At 38.6% G+C, this 24801-nt stretch overlaps 1 protein-coding gene across 17 annotated transcripts in view; it reads left to right on the forward strand.

Moving 5' to 3' along the window:
• The window catches only part of LOC102188534, a 147744-nt gene that overhangs the window by 117044 nt on the left and 5899 nt on the right, over positions 1–24801 (forward strand). For 12 of the 17 annotated variants that reach the window (XR_001919885.1, XR_001919884.1, XR_001919887.1 and 9 more), the window contains one exon: positions 14620–14828. The exons of 1 other annotated variant lie outside the window; for it this stretch is intronic. The gene's annotated coding sequence lies outside the window, so the exon portion shown is untranslated. Of the gene's footprint in view, positions 1–2399; positions 2531–9676; positions 9722–14619; positions 14833–24801 lie in introns of those variants that run through there. 4 more of the 17 variants (XR_001919883.1, XR_001919891.1, XR_001919890.1 and 1 more) reach the window with 4 other exon arrangements.

Raw genomic sequence — 24801 nt, forward strand, 5'->3', positions numbered from 1 at the left:
TCTTCCAGGTCTTCATTGAATTGGTCAGTCAGCTTCCTCTGCATCCGTGGTAAGGGTATAGACTTCGATTACTATAATGTTGAATGGCTTGCCTTGGAAACAAATCAGGATGTTTCTGTCATTTTGGAGGTTGCACCCAAGTACTGTATTTTGGACTCTTTCATTGATTATGAGGGCCACTCCATTTCTTTTATGGGATTCTTGCCCACAGTGGCAGATATAATGGTCATCTGAATTGAGTTTGCCTATTCCTATCCATTTTAGTTCACTGATTGCTAAGATATTGATGTTTATTCTTACCGTCTCCTGCTTGACCACATCAAATTTCCCCTGATCCATGGGCCTAACATTCCAGGTCCCTATGCAATACTGTTCTTTGCAGCATCAAATTTTACTTTCATCACCAGACACACCCACAACTGAGCAGCATATCCACTTTGGCCCAGCTGCTTCATTCATTCTGAGGCTGTTCATTCTGGAGCAGTTCTCCTCCACTCTTCCCCAGTAGTATATTGGACACCTTCAGACTTGAGGTACTCATCTTTTGGTGTCATATCTTTTTGGCTTTTTATACAGTTCATGAGGCAAGTATCCTGGAGTGGTTTACCATTCCCTTCTCTTAGTTGTCATGTACGGTTGTGAGAACTGTATTGTAAAGAAGGCAAAATGCCAAAAAATCGATGCCTTCAAACTGTTGTGCTAGAAAAGACTCCTGAAATTCCTTGGACATCAAGGAGATCAAACCAGTCAATCTTAAGGGAGATCAACCCTGCATATTCACTGGAAAGACTGATACTCAAGCTGAAGCTTCAGTATTTTGGCCATCTGATGTGAATAGGCAACTCATTAGAAAAGTCCCTGATTTGAGGAAAGATTGAGGGCAGAGGAGAAGAGGGCATCAGAGGATGAGATGGCTGGATGGCATCACCAATGCAATGAACATGAACTTGGGCAAACTCCAGGAGATGGTGAGGGGCATGAAGGCCTGGTGTGCTACATACAGTCCATGGGGTCGCAAAGAGTTACATGACGAGGCAACTGAACAACAGCAGCAACCTTAATTTATTAGTATCCTTTTTAATGAGTTATTTAATATCTAAGTATCTTATTTTTTCACACAGATCCTTTGTGGGATTTGATTTCATTTTTTGTTTTTAAATTTTTTTAATCTTTTGATCTGCACGCATTTCACTTAGTATCTTCCATGTTTTGTGCTCTCTAATAATGACCCTGTCTGGTAAACTTTCCTTATTATACAATTCCATTTTCATTTCATTTATTTAATTTACATTGTTATTTACTGGAGGTTTGTCTTCATTTTCACTTTTTAAAGATATTTTATATTCACACTTCAAATTTTTCATAAATATTTTATTATTTATTCTGATAACTATTGTTTCATCTTTTATTTCTTTCATTGATTTTCTATTCACATTCTTTTCATGATTACTTTTTTCTGTAATGGGTCATCTTTTCATTTCTATCTGGAAGTTTTTTATTGTAGTATAGTTGATAAATAATGTTGTGCCAATTTCTTTATATAGCAGAGTGACTCAAGTTATACACGTATATACATTTTTATATTCTTGCCATTATGATTAATCACAGAATATTGAATATCATTTCCTGTGTTATACATTTAGGACCTTGTCTATCAATTCCAAATATAGTAGTTTGCGTCTACCAACCCCAAACTCCCAGTTCATCCCTTTCCCTCCTCTCCTTCCCCTTGGAAGCCACAAGTTTGTTGTCTATATCTGTGCGTGTCTTTCTGTTTTGTAGATAGATTCATTTGTGCCTTATTTCAATTCCACATGTAGGTGATATATTCTACTTGTCTATCTCTTTCTGACTTAACTTTATTTAGTATGATAGTCTCTAGTTGTAGCTCTGTTGGGCAGTTTTTATATTAAATTACTTGATTTTTATGACAATTTTTATTTTAGTTCTTAAACCCTGTTTTGGTTTAATTCAATGTCTTACATCTTTCTAGTTTGTGGTTTTGTTTGCAGTCCAGTTGTCAGAGCTGATTTGCTGCTGTTTTGGTCCCTTGGTTTCTTTGATTTTGCTCAGTCTTCATGTAGCTCCTACTAGTCATGTGTAAGATGTTAGAAGGTTTTTTCTACACTGAATTCTCTCTCTGGAGTAAGAGAGATTCTACATACAGAAATGAATAGTTTCTGTTAGTTCAGGCAGCTCAGTTTCATGGTGTGACCTGATCTATGTCACCTGGCTTTTAGCCGTCTTAGGTACAGAGGGAGATTCTCTAGTCTAGAAAGAGATTATCTAGTCTAGAGATTTTCAAGACTTAAGGAGAATCCCTGCAGTATAGGGATTCCTAGGCCAGTTGATCAGTGAAATTGTTACCCCAAAATTTCACTTTTCCTCTATTTTTATAGTTCAATTTAGAATCACACTTGATTTCTTATGAAAGAATTATATTTGTTTCACCTTGAGAAGTGAAATGATGGAGAATATCTGACTAAATCTGCCAATCAAACCTCACAGTTCATTGGAGACTCTCACACTGGTAAGCATTTTGTCCTGAGAATACTGACATTAGAGTGTTGTAACATTCCAATGATAATAAAACTCTGGCCAAGCCAGTTAACTGATACTAGATCATTGACTGTGATGACGTAGTCTCCATCATTTAAAACTGCTGATCGTTGTGTCTGAGGGTGTTGGAATCCTGAGTGCTCAGTCTCTGCTACATAACTTACTGTCCTACTACAAATGTACCTGTATTGATGATGAGTTCAAAGTGGGTCTCAGAGGAATCTGAATAAAATGACTGACAAAATTACTTCTGTGAGGTGAGGTCCAGCACAAGGGACTATACTAGGCTATGGAGGGAGTTCAGTTGGTCAAGTAATATCAATAGTGACTACCATGGTTAAAGTTAACAAATAACTTTGACAAATTTTACAGTAGCCTATAAACATCTGATTTGGTGGCAGAAAATACTAGACAGTATTTGCTCTGATGGAGGGTAGAGATTAACATAATGTTGGAATAACATCAGAAACATTTTAGGAGACAAAGACATTATTTTATTTCAAATGAGGGTACATTTGTGAACTCTACGATTTTGTATCTAGTAGACCAGTGGACACATTTACCTCTTATCTTTCTACATTTTACTTTGTTCTTTCAAGTAGCATGGATCTAGTACTGAGTTTCATATGAAAGGGAAGCAACATAAAGGACAGGATTGAGAATAAGTTAGCCTTTTAATCTTTGAGGTTCGTTCTCAAGCTGGTAAACATTTTGTCCTGAAAATACTCTATTCTTAGAGGTCATATAATATTGAGGTCAATATTAGGGGTCAATAATGGTAAGTCTTTGACTATTCTGGTCAGCCTTGGAGCCTTGGGAAGTATATGGTCTCCAAGACTGAATATGGTAGGTCAGTATGTCTGTGGGTGATGTACTCCTGAATACCTGGTCTGTTGTTGAACTGAGGTTCGAAATACCCCTTTAGTAATGTGCCTGGATTGATGACCGAATAATTTTTTTATTCAGAAAATCTGAATAAAATGAGTGATCCAATCAATTCTGTGAAGCTGAGGACCAGAACCCACCTTGTACAAAATATATGGAAGGAGAGTTGAGTTTTTTCATCTGTGAGGTATCAGTAGAGACTGTTGTATTTGAAAGTGCACCAACGTGCATGTGTTTGATAAACTGAATTAGGCAGAGGGCTGTACTTCTACACTGTTGGGATAATATTGAAACTCTCTTGAGTGCTCATTTGGCAGCACTAGACTCCAGAGAACCAGCACGTGAGTGCTGAAAATGTGGGGTAAAGTTATGCCTACACGTTTGTCTGAGCTGCTGGAATCTTCTGAATGACAGTCTCTTTAGGGCAATTAGATGGTCAAAATTCAAAGAGATCAAAGAGTTTTATTCTTCACCTCTATATTAAATGAAACAATTACATGGAAATTGAAGCGTAGATATTGTATTTTGGAATATCTTCATAGTATTTTTAATATAAATTTATTTATTTTGATTGGAGGTTAATTACTTTAAAATATTGTATTGGTTTTGCCATACATCAACATGAATCTGCCACAGGTATACACGTGTTCCCATCCTGAACGCCCCTCCCTCCTCCTTCCCCGTACCTTCCCTCTGGGTCGTCCCAGTGCACCAGCCCCAACCATCGAACCTGGACTGGCGATGCATTTCATATATGATATTATACATGTTTCAATGCCATTCTCCAAAATCATCCGCGATTCATGGGGTCGCAAAGAGTCGGACACGACTGAGCGACTGAACTGAACTGATACATCTGTGTCTCTTTTGCTGTCTCGCATACAGGGTTATCATTACCATCATTCTAAATTCCATATATATGTGTTCAGTTCAGTTCAGTCGATCAGTTGTGTCCGATGCTTTGCGACCCTATGAATCGCAGCACGCCAGGCCTGCCTGTCCATCACCAACTCCCGGAGTTCACTCATGCTCACGTCCATTGAGTCAGTGATGCCATCCAGCCATCTCATCCTCTGCCGTCCCCTTCTCCTCCTGCCCCCAATCCCTCCCAGCATCAGAGTCTTTTCCAATGAGTCAACTCTTCGCATGACGTGTCCAAAGTACTGGAGTTTCAGCTTTAGCATCCTTCCCTCCAAAGAAATCCCAGGGCTGATCTTCAGAATGGACTGGTTGGATCTCCTTGCAGTCCAAGGGACTCTCAAGAGTCTTCTCCAACACCACAGTTCAAAAGCATCAATTCTTCAGCACTCAGCCTTCTTCACAGTCCAACTCTCACATCCATACATGACTACTGGAAAAACCATAGCCTTGACTAGATGGACCTTAGTCAGCAAAGTAATATCTCTGCTTTTGAATATACTATCTCGGTTGGTCATAACTTTTCTTCCAAGGAGTAAGCGTCTTTTAATTGCATGGCTGCAGTCACCATCTGCAGTGATTTTTGAGCCCAAAAAAACAAAGTCTGACATTGTTTCCACTGGTGCCCCATCTATTTGCCATGACGTGATGGGACCTTCGTTGCCATGACCTTCGTTTTCTGAATGTTGAGCTTTAAGCCAACTTTTTCATTCTCCTCTTTCACTTTCATCAAGAGGCTTTTTAGTTCCTCTTCACTTTCTGCCATAGTATACTGAATTGGTGTTTTTCTTTCTGGCTTACTTCACTCTATAATCGGCTCCAGTTTCATCCACCTCATTAGAACTGATTCAAGTGTATTCTTTTTAATGGCCGAGTAATACTCCATTGTGTATATGTACCACAGCTTTCTTACCCATTCATCTGCTGATGGACATCTAGGTTGTTTCCATGTCCTGGCTATTATAAACAGTGCTGCGATGAACATTGGGGTACACATGTCTCTTTCAATTCTGATTTCCTCGGTGTGAATGCCCAGCAGTGGGATTGCTGGGTCATAAGGCAGTTCTATTGGTAGTTTTTTAAGGAATCTCCACACTGTTCTCCATAGTGGCTGTACTAGTTTGCATTCCCACCAACAGTGTAAGAGGGTTCCCTTTTCTCCACACCCTCTCCAGCATTTATTGCTTGTAGACTTTTGAATCGCAGCCATTCTGACTGGTGTGAAATGGTACCTCATTGTGGTCTTGATTTGCATTTCTCTGATGATGCGTGATGTTGAGCATCTTTTCATGTGTTTGTTAGCCATCTGTATGTCTTCTTTGGAGAAATGTCTATTTGGTTTTTAGGCCCATTTTTTGATTGGGTCATTTATTTTTCTGGAATTGAGCTGCAGGAGTTGCTTGTATATTTTTGAGATTAGCCCTTTGTCAGTTGCTTCATTTGCTATTATTTTCTCCCATTCTGAAGGCTGTCTTTTCACCTTGCTTATAGTTTCCTTTGTTGTGCAGAAGCTTTTAAGTTTAATTAGGTCCCATTTTTTTTTATTTTTGCTGTTATTTCCAATATTCTGGAAGGTGGGTCATAGAGGATCCTGCTGTGATTTATGTCGGAGAGTGTTTTGCCTATGTTCTCCTCTGGGACTTTTATAGTTTCTGGTCTTACGTTTAGATCTTTAATCCATTTTAGTTTATTTTTGTGTATGGTGTTAGAAAGTGATCTAGTTTCATTCTTTTAGAAGTGGTTGACCAGTTTTCCCAGCACCACTTGTTAAAGAGATTGTCTTTAATCCATTGTATATTCTTGCCTCCTTTGTCAAAGATGAGGTGTCCATAGGTGCGTGGATTTATCTCTGGGCTTTCTATTTTGTTCCATTGATCTATATTTCTGTCTTTGTGCCAGTACCATACTGTCTTGATGACTTTGGCTTTGTAGTAGAGCCTGAAGTCAGGCAAGTTGATTCCTCCAGTTCCATTCTTCTTTCTCAAGATTGCTTTGACTATTGAGGTTTTTTGTATTTCCATACAAATTGTGAAATTATTTGTTCTAGCTCTGTGAAAAGTACCGCTGGTAGCTTGGTAGGGATTGCATTGAATCTGTAGATTGCTGTGGGTAGTATACTCGTTTTCACTATATTGATTCTTCCGATCCATGAACACGGTATATTTCTCCATCTATTAGTGTCCTCTTTGATTTCTTTCACCAGTGTTTTATAGTTTTTTATATATAGGTCTTTAGTTTCTTTAGGTAGATTATTCCTAAGTATTTTACTCTTTTCACTGCAATGGTGAATGGAATTGTTTCCTTAATTTCTTCTTCTACTTTCTCATTATTAATGAATAGGAATGCAAGGGATTTCTGTGTGTTGATTGTATATCCTGCAACTTTACTATATTCATTGATTAATTCTCGTTTTCTGGTGGGGTCTTTAGGGTTTTCTATGTAGAGGATCATGTCATCTGCAAACAGTGAGAGTTTTACTTCTTCTTTTCCAATTTGGATTCCTTTTTCTGCTCTGATTGCTGTGGCCAAAACTTCCAGAACTATGTTGAATAGTAGCAGTGAAAGTGGGCACCCTTGACTTGTTCCTGACTTTAGGGGAAATGCTTTCAATTTTTCGCCATTGAGGATAATGTTTGCTTTGGGTTTGTCCTGTATGGCTTTTATTATTTTGAGGTATGTTCCTTCTATTCCTGCTTTCTGGAGAGTTTTTATCATAAATTGATGTTGAATTTTGTCAAAGGCCTTCTCTGTATCTATTGAGATAATCATATGGTTTTTATTTTTCCATTTGTTAATGTGGTGAATTACATCGATTGATTTGTGGATGTTGAAGAATCCTTGCATCCCTGAGATAAAGCCCACTTGGTCATGGTGTATGATCTTTTTAATGTGTTGTTGATTCTGACTGCTAGAATTCTGTTAAGGATTTTTGCATGTATGTTCATCAGTGATATTGGCCTGTAGTTTTCTTTTTTGTGGCATCTTTGTCAGGTTTTGGTGTTAGGGTGATGGTAGCCTCATAGAATGAGTTTGGAAGTTTACCTTCCTCTGCAATTTTCTGGAAGAGTTTGCGTAGGATAGGTGTTAGCTCTTCTCTAAATTGTTGGTAGAATTCAGCTGTGAAGCTGTCTGGACCTGGGCTTTTGTTTGCTGGAAGATTTCTGATTACAGTTTCAATTTCCGTGCTTGTGATGGATCTGTTAAGATTTTCTATTTCTTCCTGATTCAGTTTTGGAAAGTTGTGCTTTTCTAAGAATTTGTCCATTTCTTCCACGTTGTCCATTTTATTGGCATATAATTGCTGATAGTAGTCTCTTATGATCCTTTGTATTTCTGTGTTGTCTGTTGTGATTTCTCCATTTTCATTTCTAATTTTATTGATTTTACTTTTCTCTCTTTGTTTCTTGATGAGTCTGGCTAATGGTCTGTCAATTTTATTTATCCTTTCAAAGAACCAGCTTTTGGCTTCGTTGATTTTTGCTATGGTCTCTTTTGTTTCTTTTGCATTTATTTCTGCCCTAATTTTTAAGATTTCTTTCCTTCTACTAACCTTGGAGTTATCCATTTCTTCCTTTTCTAGTTGCTTTAGGTGTAAAGTTAGGTTATTTATTTGACTTTTTTCTTGTTTCTTGAGGGATGCCTGTATTGCTATGAATTTTCCCCTTAGCACTGCCTTTACAGTGTCCCACATGTTTTGGGTTGTTGTGTTTTCATTTTCATTCATTTCTTTGCATATTTTGATTTCTTTTTTGATTTCTTTTGTGATTTGTTGGCTATTCAGAAGCGTGTTGTTCAGCCTCCATATGTTGGAATTTTTAATAGTTTTTCTCCTGTAATTGATATCTAATCTTACTGCATTGTGGTCAGAAAAGATGCTTGGAATGATTTCAATTATTTTGAATTTATCAAGGCTAGATTTATGGCCCAGGATGTGATCTATCCTGGAGAAGTTTCTGTGAGCAGTTGAGAAAAAGGTGAAATTCATTGTGTTTGGGTGAAATGTCCTATAGATATCAATTAGGTCTAAGTGATCTATTGTATCATTTAAAGTTTGTGATTCCTTGTTCATTTTCTGTTTAGTTGATCTATCCATAGGTGTAAGTGGGATATTCAGGTCTCCCACTATTATTGTGTTATTGTTAATTTCCCCTTTCATACTTGTTAGCATTTGTCTTACATATTGCAGTGCTCCTATGTTGGGTGCATATATATTTATAATTGTTTTATCTTCTTCTTGGATTGATCCTTTGATCATTATGTAGTGTCCTTCTTTGTCTCTTCACAGCCTTTGTTTTAAAGTCTATTTTATCTGATATGAGTATTGCTACTCCTGCTTTGTTTTGGTCTCTTATTTGTGTGGAATATCTTTTTCCAGCCCTTCACTTTCAGTCCGTATGTGTCCCCTGTTTTGAGCTGGGTCTCTTGTAGACAACACATACCGGGGTCTTGTTTTTGTATCCATTCAGCCAGTCTTTGTCTTTTGGTTTGGGCATTCAACCCATTTATGGTTAAGGTAATTATTGATAAGTATGATCCCGTTGCCATTTAGTTTATTGTTTTGGGTTCAGGTTTATATACCCTTTTTGTGTTTCCTGTCTAGAGAATATCCTTTAGCATTTGTTGGAGAGCTGGTTTTGTGGTGCTGAATTCTCTCAGCTTTTGCTTGTCTGTAAAGCTTTTGATTTCTCCTTCATATTTGAATGAGATCCTTGCTGGGTACAGTAATCTGGGCTGTAGGTTATTTTCTTTCATCACTTTAAGTATGTCTTGCCATTCCCTCCTGGCCTAAAGAGCTTCTATTGAAAGATCCACTGTTATCCTTATGGGAATCCCCTTGTATGTTATTTGTTATTTTTCCCTTGCTGCTTTTAATATTTGTTCTTTCTGTTTGATCTTTTTTAATTTAATAAATATGTGTCTTAGGGTGTTTCACCTTGGGTTTATCCTGTTTGGGACTCTCTGGGTTTCCTGTACTTGGGAGATTATTTCCTTCCCCATTTTAGGGAAGTTTTCAACTATTATCTCCTCAAGTATTTTCTCATGATCTTTCTTTTTGTCTTCTTATTCTGGGACTCCTATGATTTGAATGTTGGAACATTTCATATCGTCCTGGAGGTCTCTGAGAATGTCCTCATTTCTTTTAGTTCGTTTTTCTTTTTTCCACTCTGATTCATTTATTTCTACCATTCTGTCTTCTATTTCACTAATCCTATCTTCTGCCTCAGTTATTCTACTATTTGTTGCCTCCAGAGTGTTTCTGATCTCATTTATTGCATTATTCATTATATATTGACTCTTTTTTTATTTCTTCTAGGTCCTTGTTAAACCTTTCTTGCATCTTCTCAATCCTTGTCTCCAGGCTATTTATCTGTGATTCGATTTTGATTTCAAGATTTTGGATCATTTTCACTATCATTACTTGGAATTCTTTATCAGGTAAATTCCCTATCTCTTCCTCTTTTGTTTTGTTTGGTGGGCATTTATCCTGTTCTTTTACCGCTGGGTATTCCTCTGTCTCTTCATCTTGTTTATATTGCTCTGTTTAGGGTGGCCTGTCTGTATTCTGGCAGTTTGTGGAGTTTTCTTTATTATGGAGTTTCCTTGATGTGGGTGGGGTTGTATCAGTGGCTTGTCAAGGTTTCTTGGTTAGGGAAGCTCGAGTCGGTGTTCTGGTGGGTGGAGCTGGATTTCTTCTCTCTGGAGTGCAATGAAGTGTCCAGTAATGAGTTATGAGATGTCAGTGGTTTTGGAGTAACTTTGAGCTGCCTGTATATTGGAGCTCAGGGCTGTGTTCCTGTGTTGCTGGAGAATTTGCCTGGTATGTCTTGCTCTGGAACTTGTTGGCCCTTGGGTGGTCCTTGGTTTCAGTGTAGATACGGAGGTGTTTGATGAGCTCCTATTGATTAATGTTCCCTGGAGTCAGGAGTTCTCTGGTGTTCTCAGGATTTGGACTTAAGCCTCCTGCTTCTGGTTTTCAGTTTTATCTTTAGAGTAGTCTCAAGACTTCTCCTTCTATACCGCACCATTGATAAAATATCTAGGTTAAAGATGAGAAGTTTCTTCACATTGAGGGACACCCGGAGAGGTTCACAGAGTTACATGGAGAAGAGGAGGTGTGAGTTAGAGGTGACCCTAATGAGAGGAGGTGGAATCAAAAGAGGAGAGAACAAGCTAGCCAGTAATCACTTCCTTATGTGTACTCCACAGTCTGGACGGCTCAGAGATGTTCACGATGGAGTTATACAGAGAAGGGGAGAGGGAGGAAGGAGACATAGGTGACCAGCAGGATAAAAGAGGGGAATGAAAAGGAGAGAGACAGATCCAGCCAGTAATCAGTTCCCTAAGTGTTCTCCACCGTCTGGAACACACAGAGATTCACAGAGTTGGGTAGATAAGAGAAGGGGGAGGGAGGAGGCGGGCGACCTGGTGAAGAAAAAGGAGAGTCCAAAGGAGGAGAGAGCAGTCAAGCCAGTAAACTCGCTCTCAAGCAAAAATGGGTACTGATAGTTGGGTTTTTGATGGTACAAAATTGGTAACAAATACCAAAAAGCGAAGAATAAAAATCTAGAGTAGAGGCTGGATTTTCAAAATACAATATTAAAGAAAAGGAGAAGAAGAAGAAAAAAAAAGTCACAAGAATAAAAAAAATGAAGTTTGCTTTAAAAATAGGGTCTTTTTTTTGAAAAGTAGTAGTAGGTTATAAAAGTGAAAATTAAAGGAGCAATAGAGGACTTAAAAATTTTTAAATGTTTTAAAAAAAGAAAAAACAAAATAATGATCATAAAAATAGTACAGATATATCTAGAACTTTCTCTAGTGTTGTTGTGGGCAGTGTGGGGTCAGTTCATTTTCAGATAGTTCTTTGGTCCAGCTTCTATTTCTCAAGATCTATAGGCCCCTTCCTATGTAGTTGGTACTAACGACAGGGTTTTAATCTATTGCACCTGTCACTTCCAAGGCAGTTCGCTCTGTTTTAGCTTCTTCTGTTTGCTGGTCTCTTCAGTGTCTGATTTCCGCCCTGATATAAGAGGGGTGGTGGTGGACATTTTTTTAGGCTTATTTGTTCAGTCACGCTGTGGGGAAGGAGGGATGCTGCAAACAAATAACACTAGCATGTGCTCACAGTATCTCAGCAATGCTAGGCTTGCCCCCGCTCACGGTGCACACAGCTCAGCCTGTAGGTTGCTCCGCCAGGAACCTTTGAGGCTGGCCCTGGGCTGCATGCATCTCCCAGGTCTAGCCGCTCAGGCTCAGGCACTCAGGTAGTCCTCAGAGGTGCAGACTATTTGGGCCTGCATTTTGCGCCCTTCCCTAGTCCAAGTAGCTCAGGTGTTTGGCGAGTGCGGTCACTGCGACTCATCGCCTCTCCCGTCCCTGCTGCTCGGTTTTCTGGGTGTACAGCTGGCGCACCTCCTCAGGCGGATGATGACCGTCCAGAGCCCCAAGAAGTCTTAGTTAGCAAAGAAGCCTGTTTGCAGTTTGGTAGTGAATGTCTCTCTGGGGCTGCGATTGCCCCCTTCCGGCCCTTCTGGCTCTGGCTGCCTGTCACTGGAGGGGGATGGTCTGCAGCCAGCTAATTCTGTTCTGTCCTTTGTTCTGTGCACTGTCCTGGTGGTGTCTTATGTTAGAGCTTTTCGCGTGGTATCTATCCCACAGTCTGGTTTGCTAGCCCAAGTTAGTTCACTCTGGGTACACTTGGGGGCATTCAGGCCCAATCCTTAAAAGGAAATGCAGCCCACACCTCCCTGCCCAGCCCCTGCTTGCTAGTGGCAGATGCAGGCATCTGCGCTGCTTCTCCACTGGGGGAGCTACCATTGGGCTCGTAATCTGTGGGTTTTAATTATTTATTTCTTTCTCCTCCCTGTTATGTTGCCCTCTGCTTCCAAGGCTCGCCACAGACTCGGCAGTGCGAGTGTTTCCTGGTGTTTGGAAACTTCTCTCTTTTTCAGACTCCCTTCCCGGGACGGACCTCGGTCCCTACCTCTTTTGTCTATTATCTTTCATATTTTTTCCTACCTCCTTTCGAAGACACTGGGCTGCTTTTCTGGGTGCCTGATGTCCTCTGCCAGCATTCAGAAGTTGTTTTGTGGAATTTACTCAGCGTTGAAATGTTCTTTGGATGAATTTGTGGGGGAGAAAGTGGTCTCCCTGTCCTATTCCTCCGCCATTTTAGGATTGCCCTCTCTTCATACTATTTTTAATCTGCTTGCCAACTCTGTCTTAAGTTTTCAACTGTCATTTAGTTGTATCTCTTTTTTCTCCCATTATGTGAAGAAGCAGTTTCACATACATTTGATTGCTGCTTCAATTATATGCTGTATTAAACATTTTTAGATGTGAAATCATAATAAAATTCTTGCATTTTTATGTGTGTATGTATATATGTGTATATATATATCATGACTTCTGCCCTCGATGTGTTTCATATGTGTATAAGAGCAATTCTGGTTGTAATGCATGGTTCTGAGACATGTGTACTGGGAGACTTTGAACTAATGGCTTGTAAAAGAGTTGACTCATTGGAAAAGACTCTGATGCTGGGAGGGATTGGGGGAAGGAGGAGAAGGGGACAACAAAGGATGAGATAGCTGGATGGCATCACTGACTCGATGGACATGAGTCTGAGTGAACTCTGGGTGTTGGCGATAGACAGGGAGGCCTGGCGTGCTGCAATTCATGGGGTCTCAAAGAGTCAGACACAACTGAGTGACTGAACTGAATTGAACTCACTGAAAAACTTAATCTGTATACTACCATGCTCTGAAGAGTGAGTGTATCTGTTCTGCTGTCCAGTAACTATCTATGGTGAATATTGTATAAACTTATCATTATATTAAGAAGATTTTCTTTCTCAGTATCCTGAGATTTTCCTTGTGCTTTATAGATTGGAAGTGATATTTAATGGAAGGCACATTTTGTTGCTTGGAATTCTCACCAACACACCAGGGAAGTGCCATTTTGTCATTGGTAACAGCTTTTGCATCTGGGAATGGCAAAACAATATATTCCAGAAATACAACCCAATTTTCAATAGGATTTTTGCAGGATTGTTTTTATTATTGTTTTTAAGAAGTCAGGAATTCACATGGCTTTATTAAGACTCTGTTAATTCAAATACTGTGAGGCATTAATAATATGGTGAGTTATTCATGTTTTCTGTCTTTTTTATTTCAATAATTTTTGTTCTTTCTTTGCTTGGAATAAAACTTTAAAATACCTAAGTAAACCCCAGGAGATGACCAAACTCTAGGAGATGGTAAAGGACAGGGAAGCCTGGCATGGCTGCAGTCCATGGAGTCGCAAAGAGTCAGACATGACTGAGCAACTGAATAACAAGTACACAGAGAACCATTCCATCTTTTGTTTGGTTGATAAATGGACATTATCACTTCCCATCTTTATATATATTTACTCTGTTACTACAATTCAAGATGGACCAAGAGCTTGGTTTCATATGAATGAGTTTATTCCCTTGAGATCTGACATGAAGGAGAGCTTTAGGAACAGTTGTACCTCTCATCCTGAAGGGTTAGTGGGAATTTTTCATGCTGGTAAGCACTTTGTCCTGAAGATACCGACATTCCTCTCAGGGAGTATAATAGGAATGTCATCCTCCAATGACAGTGGGGCTCTGGCTATGCTAGTCAACCTTGGGGTCGCCATTGACGCCGGTCTCCATGGTTGAATAGTGTGGACCAGTGTGTCCACACTAGGAAGACAGAGTCCTAAGAGCTCAGTGTCTACTACATGTTTCATTCTAAAGTTTCTTTTTATAAGTGCACCTGGAAAAATGATGGCTTTTAAAATGAACCTCATTGGAATCAGAACAAAATGAGTGACAAAGTCGCTTATGTGAGCTAAGGTGCAGTCCACAGGGCATGCTAGGCAAAAACGTGGAGGGATATTCAGTTTGCTCAGCAGGTGCTGCACCCCAAACAAGGAGTATGGTATTGGGAAACTAAGATGCTGACATATGCTAGAGGAGGTGAATTGTACAGTAGTTGATCAACAACCAATTAGGGATGATATGATTAACTCTGGGTACTTGGCTGCCAGCATCTACAAACCTGTAGTAAATAAACTCTGGGTAATCACTACTTGAATAATGAGTTCCATGAGAAATCTTTATAACTACACTTGAACCATTCATACATTGTCTGAGCTGCTAAAATATTCTGAGTGATTATTGATGTCTTCAGTGTGCTTGGCCTGTCAAAATTCAAGCTTACTAACTTCTGCTTTTCATTTTCTATTAAGGAGGACAGTTGTATGTAAATTTGAAGAGTTTGCAACCCCATGAACTGTAGCCTGCCAGGCTCCTCTATCTATGGGATTCTCCAGGCAAGAATACTGGAATGGGAAGCCATTCCCTTCTCCAGGGGATCTTCTTGACTCAGGGATTGAACTCTTGTCTCCTGCATTGTAGGCGAATTCCTTACCATCTGAGACAGGAAGCCCAACTGAAAGTAGGTATATGAAATCTCCACAACATATTTTAATTTGTTGCCAACATAGTCACTAGAATTAGACAGTTGTTTCTTTGTTATAAACAGAGCAAGCAATTTCGTGTAATTTGAATACTGGCTTCAACTACATGCTACATTAAACATTTTTAGATGTGAAAGGATTATACGTCAAATGCTTAGATTTTTTGCCTGAATTTCATTGGCCACTTTGATATATTCTCAGTGGGTTTCTAATGTGTTTAAAGAGATATCGTGGTACATATACACAATGGAGTATTACTCAGCCGTTAAAAAGAATTCATTTGAATCAGTTCTGATGAGATGGGTGAAACTGGAGCCAATTATACAGAGTGAAGTAAGCCAGAAAGAAAAACACCAATACAGTATACTAACACATATATATGGAATTTAGGAAGATGGCAATGACGACCCTGTATGCAAGACAGGAAAAAAGACACAGATGTGTATACCAGACTTTTGGACTCAGAGGGAGAGGGAGAGGGTGGGATGATTTGGGAGAATGGGAATTATAACATGTATACTGTCATGTAAGAATTGAATCGCCAGTCCATGTCTGACGTAGGGTGCAGCTTGCTTGGGGCTGGTGCATGGGGATGACCCAGAGAGATGTTGTGGGGAGGGAGGTGGGAGGGGGGTTCATGTTTGGGAACGCATGTAAGAATTAAAGATTTTTAAATTTAAAAAAAATTAAAAATTAAAAAAAAAAGAGATATCTTAGTTTTAATAATTTTTCAGCAAATGTGCTGGGAAAATTTGGAGACAAATATCTTAGAAAAAGATATTTTCTACTGTGATCAAAGTTGGAACATAATTTTCTTTTCATCTTATGATCAAGGAATGTCTATTATGAATTCTTATAACTTCCTATAGCTGAATATGCCATTAAAAAACTCTGTTTTGCAGCTTCTCTAATTTCATGTGTACTTTGTATATTGGACATGACATTAGAATTCCATAAATATCATCACAATAAAGTACTGATTTTGTCACTTGTGCTAGCTCTCTTAACTGGGAAGTAACAAAACAATGCACTCCTAGGGTAACAGCTGATTTTAGTAAATTTGTTCTTTGTATTATTTATTATTTTTAAATGATAAAAATTGCACTGAGTTGATGAATAGTTAGTTAATACAACTTTATTAGCACTGATAATCCATTGAGATATCTGAAACTTCTGTCTCCTTTATTTTTAAGATTTTATGCTTTTTCTTCTTTCACCAGAAATATCCTAGAGGAGTAATAAATTCATATATTTTACATAAAGATACACAGAAAATCTTCCTGTCTTATGCAGTTTTGACACATAGACATGTATACCTTTCATCTTTCCACATTTATACTTTCCCACAGGTTGATGTGGGCCAAAAACTAGGTTTTGTATGGATGAGCTTCTTCTTTTCTTGATATATGCCATGAAGGAAAATATTGGGAATAATTCTGTTTTCCATCCTCAAGGGCCAATGGGAATTCTAATATCAGTAAGCATTTTAATTTTTAATCAGTAAGCAATTCTAGTATCAGAAGAATTTTCTAGACCTTTGTACTGTGGATCCAAGTAGGTGGTATATTAAACATTTTTAATTAAAAATTACTACATTTCCAATCATTGACTGAAATGTCATGTCCTGAGACTACTGACATTGCTCTTAGGGAATCATATAACTCCAATGACAGTGATACTCTTGGCTATGCTAATCAGCCAAGAGGCTGGGCCACTGACTATGACTAATGATCTCCATGACTGAATAGTATGGACCAGTGTGTCCCAAGGAGACAGAGTCCTGCGAGCTCAGTGCCTCCCACGTATTTCAGGATCAATGTGCCTGGATCAGTGATGACCTCCAAAATGGATCTCATTGGAATCTGAGCCAGAAGAGTGGTGAAAGCACTTATGTGAACTGAAGTCTAGCACAAGAGACCATGCTAGGTAAAAATGTTGGGGTGGGGTTAAATTTGGTCAGCTAGTGCTACTATAGGGTCCATAGTAACTGAGTGCTATCCTGATTCCAGAAAGGAAGAGAATTGAATTTCACAGATGTCTATAAATATCTGACTTAAGAATGACATGGCAACTCCTTGAATATTTGCTGGCAGTATCCATACAGTCATAGTAACCAGGTCCAGCACAGGAGTAGAGAGGCCAGTGGTAAATGGTTATGCCTACCCATGAGCCATTCACACGTTTTTCTCTGGTGCCCAAATCTTCAGAATGAGGTTGATTAGGTATTCAAGGAAGAATATATGATTTTCACTTATTTATTTCTTAAAGTAAAAAAAAAAATGTAGAAATTGTAGTTTCTATTTGTCAAAAAGTTTTCCAGAACATTTTAATTTCCTCGCTGAACAAGTTACAAGAATTGGAAGAGAATTTTTTTTTCCTTGTCACCCAAAGAATTTTTTAGACATTGTGTTATGGATCCAAGTAGATGCTGTATTAAGCACTTTTAGTTAAAAATTATTACATTTCCAATCATTGATATTCTAGGTAGATTTCATTGCCTGATATTTATATTGTGTTAGTGGGTTTCATCACGTTGAAAGGGAGATCCTAGTATTAATACCTGATGCCAAGGGAAGGCTTTGGGGGAACTTTGAGACTGAAAGTCTTATGACTTTCAGTGTTATCCTGATCCAAGTAGTGAGCATTATTTTTCTTCTTACGTAGTCAAATCTGTGGTTTATTCCTTATAATATATTTTTAGTTTATAAACTTTCAATTATAATGGTTTTGTCAAATTCCCTAATTTCCCAATATATTCTATAGATTAGAGGTGAAATTAGAGTGGATGGAATTCCTCCCAGTTATCCAAGTAACTACTGACTTTACACTTGTATAAGCTCTCTTCTATGGAAATTATCAGAACAATGCACTCCAGAGGGGTAGTGTTGCAATTTTTAATAAATGTATTTTCTAAATTTTTCTAGTATGTGTTTTTAGCAAGCAAGATTATTGATGGTTTTTGGAGCCATGAAATTAAAAGATGCTTACTCCTTGGAAGAAAAGTTATGACCAACCTAGATAGCATATTCAAAAGCAGAGACATTACTTTGCCGACTAAGGTCCATCTAGTCAAGGCTATGGTTTTTCCAGTAGCCATGTATGGATGTGAGAGTTGGACTGTGAAGAAGGCTGAGCACCAAAGAATTGATGCTTTTGAACTGTGGTGTTGGAGAAGACTCTTGAGAGTCCCTTGGACTGCAAGGAAATCCAACTAGTCCATTCTAAAGGAGATCAACCCTGGGATTTCTTTGGAAGGAATGATGCTAAAGCTGAAACTCCAGTACTTTGGCCACCTCATGTGAAGAGTTGACTCATTGGAAAAGACTCTGATGCTGGGAGGGATTGAGGGCAGGAGAAGAAGGGGACGACAGAGGATGAGATGGCTGGATGGCATCACTGATTTGATGGACGTGAGTCTGAGTGAACTCCGGGAGTTAGTGATGGACAGGGAGGCCTGGCGTGCTGCCATTCATGGGGTTGCAAAGAGTCGGACATGACTGAGCGACTGAACTGAACTGAATCTAAACAATGTGAAGCTTTATAACAGTCTGGATCATCTGAGGTTTCCGTGTACTTTTCCCCCAGGATTTTAACGCTTCCTCCATTTTGAATAACATCAGAAGATCCTACTAGAGAAATAGTACTTTTGTTTACTTCAGTTCATTTCAGTCATTCAGTCGTGTCTGACTCTTTGCAACCCCATGGACTGCAGCATGCCAGGCTTCCCTGTCCATCACCAACTCCTGGAGCTTACTCAAACTCATGTCCATTGAGTCAGTAATGCAATCCAACCATCTCATCCTCTGTTGTCCCTATCTCCTCCTGCCTTCAATCTTTGCCAGCATCAGGGTCTTTTTCCAGTGAGTTAGTTCTTCCCATCACATGGCCAAAGGATTAAGAGTTTCAGCTTCAGAATCAGTCCTTCCAATGAATATTCAGGACTGATCTCCTTTAGGATGGACTGGTTGGATCTCCTTGCAGTCCAAGGGACTCTCAAGAGTCTTCTCTGACAGCACAGTTCAAAAGCATCAATTCTTTGGCGGTCAGCTTTCCTTCTAGTCCAACTCTCATATCTATAAATAAGAAAGGAAGAAAGTGAAGTCACTCAATTGTATCCAACTCTTTGCGACCCCATGGACCATAGCCTACCAGGCTTCTTGTCAATGGGATTTTCCAGGCAAGAATACCAGAGTGAGTTGCCATTTCCTTCTCCAGGGTCTCTTCCCAACCCAGGGATCTAACCTGGGTCTCCTGCATTGCAGGCAGATGCTTTACCCTCTGAGCCACCAGGGAAGCTATACATGACTATATCTATAGTCATATCTATAGACTGTGGGAAAAACCATAGCTTTGACCAGATGGACCTTTGTTGGCAAAGTAATGTCTCTGCTTTTTATGCTGTCTGGGTTGGTTGTAGCTTTTCTTCCAAGGAGCAAGCGTTTTTTTGTTTTGTTTTGTTTTAAATTTCAGGGCTGCAGTCACCATCTGCAATGATTTTGGAGCCCCCAAAAATAAAGTCTGTCACTGTTTCCACTGTTTTCCCATCTATTTGCCATGAAGTAATGGACCAGATGTCTTGATCTTAGTTTTCTGAATGTTGAATTTTAAGCTAGCTTTTTCACTCTCCTCTTTCACTTTCATCAAGAGCCTCTTTAGTTCTTCTTCACTTTCTACCATAAGAGTGCTGTCATCTGCATATTTGAGGTTATTTGATATTTCTCCCAGCAATCTTGATTTCAGCATGTACTTCATCCAGCTTGGCATTTCGCATGATGTATTCTGCATGTAAGTTAAATAAGCAGGGTGACAATATACAGACTTGATATACTTCTTTCCCAATTTGGAACCAGTCTGTTGTTCCACGTCTGGTTCTAATGTTGCTTCTTGACCTACATACAGATTTCTCAAGAGGTAGGTCAGGTGGTCGGGTATTCCCATCTCTTTCAGAATTTTCCACAGTTTGTGATCCACACAGTCAAATACTTTGCCTTAGTCAATAAAACAGAAGTAGATGTTTTTCTGGAACTCTCCGCCTTTTTTGATGATCCAACAGATGTTGGCAATTTGATTTCTGGTTCCTCTGCCTTTTCTAAATCCAGCTTGAAGTTCACAGTTCACATACTGTTAAAGCCTGGCTTGGGGAATTTTGAGCATTACTTTGCTAGCATGTGAGATGAGTGCAACTGTGCAATAGTTTGAACATTCTTTGGCATTGCCTTTCTTAGGGATTGGAATGAAAACTGACCTTTTCCAGTCCTGTGGTTGCTGCTGAGTTTTCCAAATTTGCTGGCATATTGAGTGTAGCACTTCACAACATCATCTTTTAGGATTACTAGAATTCCATCACCTGCACTAGCTTTGTTCATAGTGATGCTTCCTAAGGCCTCCTTGACTTTATATTCCAGGACGTCTGGCTCTAAGTGGTTGATCACATGATCATGGTTATATGGGTCACAAAGATCTTTTTTGTATAGTTCTTTTGTATATTCTTGCCACCTCTTCCTGCTATCTTCTTCTGTTAGCTCCATACCATTTCTGTCATTTATGGTGCTCATCTTTGCATGAAATGTTCCCTTAGTATCTCTTGATTTTCTTGAAGCGATCTCTGGTCTTTCCTATTCTATTTTTTTTTCCCCTGTATTTCTTTGCATTGGTCACTGAAGAAGGCTTTCTTATCTCTCCTTGCTATTCTTTGGAACTCTTTGTTTACTTGGACATACTAAATGTCTTATGTTATGCATGGTTAACAAATGGACACGTATACTTCTCATCATTCCGTAATTTTACCCTATGCCAGCAGATCAACATGGACTTAAGAACTCAGTTTCATATAAATGCTTTTATTCTTTTCCCTTGAGACTTGAAATGAAATAAAATATTGGGAATCATTCTGCCTCTCATCCTATGAGCTGGTGGGAATTTCCATGCTGGTAAGTACTTTGTCCTAAAACTACTAACATTACTCTCAGGGAGTGTAACCCTCCAATGACAATGAGACTCTGGCTATGCTAACCAGCCATCACTGGTACCTCATATAATCCAGACATTGTGATGGGTCACCATTGATGCTGGTCTCTGTGATTGAATAGTGTGAGCCAGTGTGTCACAGGGAGATAGATAGCTCTCAGTGTGTCCCTGAGAGCTCAATGTCTGCAACACATCCCAGGATCAAAGTCTCTTCCACAAATGTGCCTGGATGGATGATGACTTTAAAAATAGATCTCATTGGAATCTGAACAAAATGAAAGACAAAGTCACTTATGTGAACTGAGGTCTAGCGTAAGAGACCACTCTAGACAGAAGTGTTGGGATGGGACTCAGTTTGGTCAGCTAGTGGTAACCCCCAGAAAAGGACTATCGTATTAGAAAACCAAGATGCTAGCATGTGTTAGAGGAAATGAGTCGTACAAAAACTATGAATAATCATTGTAAAATGAAAATTCTGAGTGCTTGGCAGGCAACACATAGTAAACTAACAGTGGAGAACCAGACACAAATGATAAAACATTGCAAGAAATGTTTGTGCTTATCCTCGGGCATTCACACAGTTTCCTTAGATGTTAAAGTCTTTGGTGAGGATCAGCATGTTTAGGTCTATTAGATAGCTAATTAGAAATAAATTATTAGCTTTTGCTTGTCATTTATCTCTTAAGTAAAAGAAATATGGGAATAGAGTTTATTGCATTTGTGAGATTATCTTATGATATATTTTAATTTGCTTATTAACCCATTAATTCAAAGAGTGGGATAAGTTTTGTTTTCTTGTCATCCAGGGAGAAATTTTCTAGATATTTGATGATGGGTTATATTAGATACTTCATTAAACATTTAAAACATGAAATGATTAAATACCCAATTGGAATTTTATGTAGACATCATCAGCTAATATTCATATTCCCTCAGTGGGTTTATAAGTAATGCTCAAGAGGAATTATGGGTCAAATTTGAGACCAAGGTCTTAGAAAAATTGATTTTCTACACCACCCTTTTCCAAGGGACAAACATAATTTTTTTCTCATTATATAGATTATCAAGTGAATATCTGTTGTTAATTCTTTAAAATAATACTTTTATCAATTGACATTTAATTGGAAATATTTTGCTTCACAACTTCCTTTATTTCCTCTGTGCTTTGGAAAATGGAAGTGACTTTGGAATTGCATGAAATCAGTTCAGTTCAGTCCCTTAGTTCAGTTCAGTTGCATGCAGTACTACCATAAAAAAAGGGTGATTTTGTTACTTTTACCTGCTCCTTGTCTTAGGATGGAACAAAATAATGCACTCTAAAGGTAATAACCATTTTTAAACAAATTTTCTTTTTATGGCTTATTTTAATTATACTTTCATAATCAAGTAGATAATTAGTTTTTTGAACTGTCTATTAACCCAAATAATGTGAGTTATTAATTATCTGGTGAGGTGTCCAATATTTTATCTCCTTTATTTGTGAGATTTTTGTGCTTTCTCCCTTTGAATAATATCAGAAACATTCTAGTAAAGTAATATGAGTATATTTGATATGAAGCTACATGATAAGCCCTCTTGTCTTATGCTTGACAAATAGACATATATAATCTCATTTTTTCATATTTTTAGTCTATATGGACCATTAGTTGAGTTTCATTTGAAAGAATTTGTCCCTTCTTGAGAAGTGGCATGAAGGAAGGTATTGAAAATAAATTTACCATCTCAACCTCAAGAGCCGATGGGAATTACAACATCAGTGAGCATTTTGTCTGGAAAGTACTGACATTCTTTTAAAACCCTGTAATACTCATGACAGTGAGATTCTAGCTGTGCTAGTCAGTCATGGGGCTGTCATTGACTGTGATGAATGGTCTCCATTATTGAATACTGTGGGTCAGTGTGTCTGAGGGTGTCAGAACCCTGAGTGCTCAGAGTCTGCCATATATCTTAGGATCAAATTATCTTTCACTACTGTGCCTGGATTAATGATGACTTCCTCATTGCAATACAAACAAACTGAGTGAAAAAAATCACTTGTCAGCTGAGATCCCTCCCAGGGTCCATGCGAGACAGAAAATGTGGAGAGAGCTTGGTCTAGTATAAGCACCAAGTAGGATGAAGTGCTTGAAAGGTCACCTGATAGTATATATTAAGGGAAAAGAGCCATACAGAGGTCTATAAGTATCTGGTGTAAGGAGAGATGGAAGCTCTTGGAGTGCTTGGCTAATATATCCATTCACTCAGAATTACTATATTTGGGGCATTTGATCGATTGTTGGTGGTGGTGTTCAGTTGCTCAGTTGTTTCTGACTTTTTGTGACGCCATGGACTGCAGCACCATTTCCTGGAGCTTGCTCAAACTCATGTCCATTGAGTCAATGATGCCATCCAACCGTCCTGTCCTCTGTTGTCCCCTTCTCCTCCTGCCTTCTATTTTCCCCAGCGTCAGGGTCTTTACTAATGAGTGGGCTCGTTAGATTTTTAGCTGTCACAAAAATTCATACAGTTGTTTTTCTTCTCACCCAAATTCAAACTTTCTAGACATTTGAGTGATGGGGTCAAGTATATGCTACACTAAATACTTTAAATTGTGGGGTCATTGCATTTCCAAATCTTGAAATTTTATAGGTTAGTATTCATATTCCTTCAGTCTGTTTCATATGTGTTTTAAGGGAGATCCCAGTTTTAATGAGTGATTCTAAGGGTCCTTTGGAGAGACTTTGACCAGGTCTTAGAACAAATGACTTTCTATACTCTCCTTTTGCATGGAACAAAGTGTATTTTTATTCTTGTCACACAAGTGGCCAAAAAATGTGTGTAATTAAATCTCAGATCAATTAATATTCAGTTTGGAAGATTTTCTTTTTCAACTCCTCTAATTTCCTCTGTGGTTTGTAAGTTGGAAGTAATATTTCAATTGCATAGAATTTTTATCCCACGAAAGAAAAGCTGGTTTTATCACTTCTGCCAGCTCCTTATCTAAAAAGAAATTAAATAATGCACTCTCAACATAACATCTAATCTTTTATAAGTTTCTGAGTAATTATTATTTTTTAAGGAATGAAAAATTTAATTGGTGTTGTACAGTCTGTCAGTTTAAATAGTTTGAGTGCTTAAAAATCTGGTGATTCTTTGAGGCTTCTTTTTGTACTTTTCCAGAATTTTTTATTTTTTCCACCTTCCTGCTGATGCTTCATATAGAAATTAAGTATGTAAACAATGGCAAGGCTATTCCTCGCCAGTTTGGCAGAGAGAAATTGTTTCTACTGAGGGATGTGCTTGCCCAGATATCACTGAATCCTCAGCAGTGTGGCCTGGTGAGCATCACTGTGACAATGGGATGGGAAGTATTTCATGGTGAGAGATCTCAGTGTCTAACTCTTCCTTTCTGCACACTCCCACCCTCTCAATCGCATGTCCATAACCATTGTGCCTGTGTGAGTCTTGCCTGCTTTGCTGTGACTGTACCATCACGTGTAGTGTAACTCTGTGCTTTCCCTGCAAATTGCCATGTTCCTGAGCTTAAGCACTGTAAGTGATTTTTAGATAATGTTCTTTATTTCCCTATCATGGCTTTTTTCAGATTAGTCCTCCCCAGTCCATTTGGATCACCTTTGAGGATAAAATAATTCTGAGGTTTAGTTTACAGAGTATATATATCCATTATGTGTCCATTGTTGTGACTGAATTATTTACCAGGCCACCATTTTCCTGGAACTTTAAGTATGTTCAGACAGTCTTATTGCACATTTAATTTGGCCAGAAATGTTGGACAATATTTGCTCTTACGGAGACCAGAGCCTAACACAATTAATACTGATGGAATAATATTGGAAACATTCCAGCAGAGCAATGCTAATTTAAAAGGCAGTTACATTATTGAGCCCTACTGTCTTGTGACTGACAGACCAATGGACGGGTTTACTTCTAATCTTTCCACAGTTCTATTCTATTCCCACAAGGTAACAAGGATAGAGCTCAAGT

The sequence above is a fragment of the Capra hircus genome, chromosome 21 (genome assembly GCF_001704415.2).
Source record: "Capra hircus breed San Clemente chromosome 21, ASM170441v1, whole genome shotgun sequence".
Lineage (NCBI taxonomy): Eukaryota > Metazoa > Chordata > Mammalia > Artiodactyla > Bovidae > Capra > Capra hircus.